The sequence below is a fragment of the Phalangium opilio genome, unplaced genomic scaffold (assembly GCF_054372755.1).
Source record: "Phalangium opilio isolate 3A_F unplaced genomic scaffold, DU_Popi_V2 ptg000009l_1, whole genome shotgun sequence".
Lineage (NCBI taxonomy): Eukaryota > Metazoa > Arthropoda > Arachnida > Opiliones > Phalangiidae > Phalangium > Phalangium opilio.
In genome coordinates, this window is record NW_028324146.1 from 6,205,824 (window position 1) to 6,211,836 (window position 6,013).

The window sequence follows — 6,013 nt, forward strand, 5'->3', positions numbered from 1 at the left end:
GGTAATTTTTGCAGATTGGTGGTGTATGTTTGTTTGCATGAATAAATGGTTGTAGTGTGTAGGTACATAAATACAAAATTAATGAGTCTCCTTTTTTGCCGTATATCGAAAAGCAGTTAAAATATTAAAATACAGCCATATTTAACGATTAAGGTTTTTCTCGCGACTGGTTTGCCATGATAGTTTTGTCGCAAAAACTCATAATCCGACTCAAACTAAATCCGTTTAGCCATCAAAGTGTCATGGAATAACAAACATCCAAACTAACAAACCTTCACATTTAAAACTGATAAAATTTAGTTTGTTAAAGTTTCGCCTACATACTGTTCTAACTTAGACTTTGATGGATCCTTCAAAAGCTCATATCTATCTTTCGATTGTATGTGCATTATTGGCAGTTTTCACATTCCCTTTAACTTAGACGATTATGGGTCAGCCTCTTAAACTCTCAGAACTATATCACCAAGCAAGGATGAACTCGAAAAAACCTACCGATAGATGGGTTTAAGAACCTAACCCTAACTCTGTCACCGAGCAATCGATCACAAGGATTTACAATTTTTGACACTGAACAACTTTTAAACTTTAATCAAAAGCCTAAATTGATGGAGTGGGCTTGATCCATAAAGACTAGGACGCTCTTGCAGCGCTATCAAACAATATGTCCATATGCTTATGTTTTGCCCATACACAAAACCATTATATTTTCTTAGCGTTTAGCCACGTAGAATAAACCGTTGAAATAATACCATGAGTTAATAATATGTTAGCTCCCTATAAGTTACTCAGGCTCCATAGGCGTAATGTATCCAGCGATTTCTTCTCATTTCTTCCGCGCGGGAAAAAAATCCGAATGTTGCGCTCTCTCTTGTCGAAAAAAATCCCGCTCGCACGGCTCCTCGACCTCGAGTCGTCGGCTGCTTTTTCACATAGGGAGTGTTTTATTCGTGAATTTTTATGTTTTAACACTTTAACATTAAATCGTGGCGTTTAAGTCAGTACTAAGACAAACAAGGCTCCCAAGAGGACCATTATAATTTTTGCGCCACATCTCGTATATTTTAGCGAAATCGAAACCTGGCATTTTCCAAAATATATTTAATGGTGATATGAAAATTAACACATTTTTATTTGAATCGTATATCAACGCGAAGTATTTTTCATTTACGTCTTAATAAATACAAAAATACAACAAAATGTTTATATAAGAGTTATTAAAAACATGACATTGTATATCACTGTTTTACTAATTACTTGTATCACGTTTTGCATTAATCACTTCTGTTGAATAATCACTTATGCTTGTATTAATCTTTAATAGCAAAAATATTTACTCATTTATGAGTATTTTAAAGCGAGAGGAATGAAGAGTCCATATAAAAATTATTTTGAACACTACAAAAGTTGACTTCAAATGAATTTAAAGTGTATTTAAAGTGTAAAATAATAATAGTCTCCCTTTAAGAAAACGCGTTGTTAAAGGAGCTAGCTATTTTGAGTAGGACTTGAAAAAAATTTACATTAACGAAAATAATTTTTAACTGATGCCAAGACTATTTTCCTCTTCATTGAGATCTCGTATTAATTTATAAAATCATTTATATTCAAATTAGTCTTTTAATTTGAATTATTAATTGGGCCTAATTTTATCCATTAATATATGTAATGTTAATAATCTTTACTAGATTTGGCTCTTTTAATGAAATAATAACAGATATTATTTTAACTTTGTATTAAAAGTTCTTATTAGGGGTACTTTGAAAACCTCATTGGAAAACGTCAGAAAATAATCGAGATTTAACTATCATAAGGACAATTTTGTTTTAGGCCTAACTACTGGCAATTTTTTTTTTACCTTCAATCAGAAATATTCGAAAGGATCGCGATTTGATTTTCAGGGTTTGGTTCGGAATTATTCAGTTCTTGAGTAACGCAAGTGACGGTGTTTGAAGCCTGCGTTATTGGTTCTTGATTTACGTGAGAGGTGATGGGGCTTTGAGATTGAGATGAGACAGGTGTGACTGTCTTTTGTGCTTGCAAGTTTTGATGGAAAGGAGAAACCGGGTTAGACCGCGGAGGAAAACTCCTTTACCGTTAACCAGGGTTGTTGATTTTTTTGATTTCTTCAAAAAAAATCAAAAAAATCGATTTTTTGGATTTAAATCGGATTTTTTTGATTTTAATTGATTTATTTGATTTTTTTGATTTTTATTGAACTAATAGGTAGTAAATTACCAACATGAAAACTTTTGAGTTAAAATTAACCAAAAGCAAAATAATCATGACATTTAAACAGCTATTGGATATTATTACAATTCATATGCTTGTATAAAAAGACTAGCTTGACTGCTATTTCATTTCCTAGCCTTTCCAGCAATACAAACTGGAGTTTTGGGAAAAACTTACATTGAAATATACCAAAACCATGATTATTTTTAATTTTAGGTCTTTTCTAGTTAAGTTTCTTCTCGAGTTTCTTAAACTACTTCTTGGAATCTTAGAAAACATTTTTTAAAAATAAAATATATTCTTGATTTTAATCAAATGATTTTTTTAAAAAAATCTCTTGATTTAAATCATGATTTAAATCAAACTGATTTAAATCAAACAACCCTGCCGTTAACGTCTGCAAGTTTTGATGGAAAGAAGAAACCGGGTTAGACCGCGGAGGAAAACTCCTTTTAACAAGCGGTGAGATAACTTGCAAACTCTACGCAGAAGGATTTATTCCCAGATTTTCACCCGGTGCCACAGTCCGGGATCGAACCCGGGATCCTCTTGCTGCGAGGCGAAAGCTCTAACCGCTACGCCACTTAATTTGCTTCTGTTTGATTAAATTTTCTTTTTAATTTCCTTATCAAAATTATTATTATTTATCTTTCTTACTAATGACGTTCTCTTGACCTCTGACAAGCCTGAACTGTTTTAAATTGACACGCTTCCTTATTTGGGGAATTTCTCTTTAACTTTGTCTCTCGCAACTGTAAACCTTAATCGGCTGCCGTTATGTTCATTGGGGAGTTTTATTTTTTTTTTTTGCAGGCCCCCTTGCCTACTGCCAATTAACTTTAATTGCTTCTGTTTAATTAAATTTTCTTTTTAATTTCCCAATCAAAATTATTATTATTTATCTTTCTTACTAATGACGTTCTCTTGACCTCTGGCAAGCCTGATCTGTTTTAAATCGACACGCTTCTTTCTTTTGACTTTATTTGCTTCTGTTAATTAAATTTTCTTTTTAATTTCCTAATCAAAATTATTATTATTTATCTCTCTTACTAATGACGTTCTCTTGACCTCTGGCAAGCCTGAACTGTTTTAAATTGACACGCTTCCTTCTTTGGGGAATTTCTCTTTAACTTTGGTTCTCGCAACCGTAAACCTTAATCGGCTGACATCTCTTCCATTAATATTGCAAGCCTAATGACGGTGTTCTTTTCCTAAAATTTACAGTTAAGTTCCTCATCAAATTTATGGTTTAATTTCTTACTTATTTCATCAGGTCTTTTCTTCCTATATATTTTCTTAATTATATTAAATGAAAAGATATTCCTTTATGATAAGAGTAGTAACATTCTCGATAAGTAACGTCAAAAATAGTGGAAAATTTAACATCAGCAAATGCTAAATCCAATTGAGTACCACCATCAGTAGATGATTTCATGTTCAAACCTTGCATAAGGTGAAACCCATTTTCAGAGAAAAAGTCAAGAAGCTTCTTTGACTCTTTCTTAATTATATTAAATGAAAAGATATTCCTTTATGATAAGAGTAGTAACATTCTCGATAAGTAACGTCAAAAATAGTGGAAAATTTAACATCAGCAAATGCTAAATCCAATTGAGTACCACCATCAGTAGATGATTTCATGTTCAAACCTTGCATAAGGTAAAACCCATTTTCAGAGAAAAAGTCAAGAAGCTTCTTTGACTCAAGACATGTTTCCAGAAGGTTAATGTTGAAGTCTCCAGCAATGACTGTGGGAACATCTTCATCATAATAGTCCGCCATACATTTTCAAATACCATATATTATGTCTCGAATGTTACAAGCTGGGGAACAGTAAACTGCTAGTACTGAAAGACGTAGATCACCTAACGTTCCGTCGAACCACAAGCATTCAATATGAGAGGTTCTTGTCGGTTCGTCCGTATACACACGAATTCTAGTGTGAGTTACATTTTCTTTGATATAAGCTGATACCCCAAATGGTTTTCTTCGAGACTCATGGGGGAGACGGATACCATTTAGCTCCGAAAATCCAGGGATTTGAAAATCATCAGTCTCTTTCGCCCAGGTTTCAACAAGAAGTACCATATCGGATTCCATTATTTTCAGATCAGAGGACACATCTTGTAAATGACAATTTAGAGACTGTACATTATGTACATAAATAGATATTCTTTTATCCAAAAGAGGTAGAATCAATCGGCAATTTTTTCGAAGGCGTTCCATTTCTAAAGCAACAGCGTCTTTACTTTTAACCACTGGGTTAGGCGGCGTGAATTTTCCCACGATGAACAAACCATTTGAAGTTTTGGCTCTACTACAAGCGACGTATAATTGAGATCTTCTCATCTTTCGCTTTTCATTAAGATGAACAACTACTTCGGAGTAGGTGTCTCCTTGACTCTTGTGTACAGTAATAGCTTCAGCAATTACTAGAGGATACTGTTTTCTTGATACGTAGATGTTTTTCTGTCCTGAACGTCTAGTGAAACTTCTAACAACCTTTTCAATAGGCGTCCATAACTCATTAATACTATTGGCTGTCATCAAGCCTTGAGACTGGGCTCTAGTCTCTCTTCCCGTCTTATCATCATTAAATTCGATCCAAACTCGAACAGGGACTTGGTCGCCTTTTTGATTTTGACCATACTGTATTTTTCGTAACCTTCCAGTTGCACCATTTACTAGACCATCGGCGGTGTTCAAATTGTTGGTGATCATGTACCTGATACCAACCATTAGATTTAATTCTCTTGGTAAACCGCTGGTATCTTGGGTTTTCAAGGTTTTAACGGCTTCCAGAATTCTTCGTTTGATGTCGTTGCTGGCATCACCAGTTGCCGAGTCAAATGCCACTGAGCATATCCTTTCGGCATTCCGTGAACATAACTTTAATTCATTGAACGCATTTACTTCATCATTTGTTGCAAATAAATGCAAGGATTCCAGAGGTAGGGGTCTTGAAATAGATGTTTCCAGACTTCGAAACAATTCAACGTCACCGGGTGTCATCTCTCCCATGGACATTCGATTTAAAGCCATCATAGCCATGGCAAATATTTTGTCATCTTTCTGTCTCATAATTTCGTTAAGCTCATATAGCTTAAATTCTTCCCACAGTGGACTTCCAATTAGCGCCGCATATGGGTTATTCTTCTCCTTTAAAGGCATGAATGTGTAATTATCCCCAACAGGTGGTAACTGATTGTAGTCTCCCACGAGGATAACTGAAATACCACCAAAGTGCTTTGAAGATCCGAAGATTTGTTGGGCTCTTACATTAATATAGTTGAATATTTTGGCTCCACACATAGATATCTTATCTATTATCAAGAGTTTCAGGCCTAAAAGAGAACATCTTTTTCTGTTCAAAGTGTCGTTGTCCAAAGGGTTCATCTTCCCAGAAAATTGGTTAGTTGGCAAGTTAAATGCAGCATGAAGAGTGACACCGTCAATATTAAATGCCGCTTTCCCAGTGAATGCCGTTCTTAGAACAGATAATCGTGATGGATCGGCACCAGGCCTGTTCTTCTCATGCCTGGTTACGGCTTCAAAAATGGCTTGAATCAAAAGACTTTTTCCAACACCAGCACCACCTGTTATCAGAATCCTCAGAGGCTCTTCTTGAGATGTTTTGAAATGATTAATTACATGATAGAAAATCTCTCGCTGCTTCAGGTTAAGTTTTCGAAGCATGCTGTAATATTCTTCATTGTTGACGAGAGTAATTGTTGGAGTGAAATCGGTAGCGCTGGTCTGTTGAATATCAGAAGTTATGTCACAA

The 6,013-nt window shown here is 34.8% G+C and overlaps 1 long non-coding RNA gene across 1 annotated transcript; it reads right to left on the bottom strand.

The window, feature by feature from the left end:
- Positions 1-2,670: 2,670 nt before the first annotated feature.
- Positions 2,671-3,402, bottom strand: LOC149713554 (uncharacterized). The gene is made up of 3 exons (XR_016369173.1): positions 3,280-3,402; positions 2,887-3,078; positions 2,671-2,824 (listed from the first exon to the last, which is right to left on the bottom strand). It is a non-coding gene; the product is annotated as an uncharacterized LOC149713554 (long non-coding RNA).
- Positions 3,403-6,013: the final 2,611 nt, after the last annotated feature.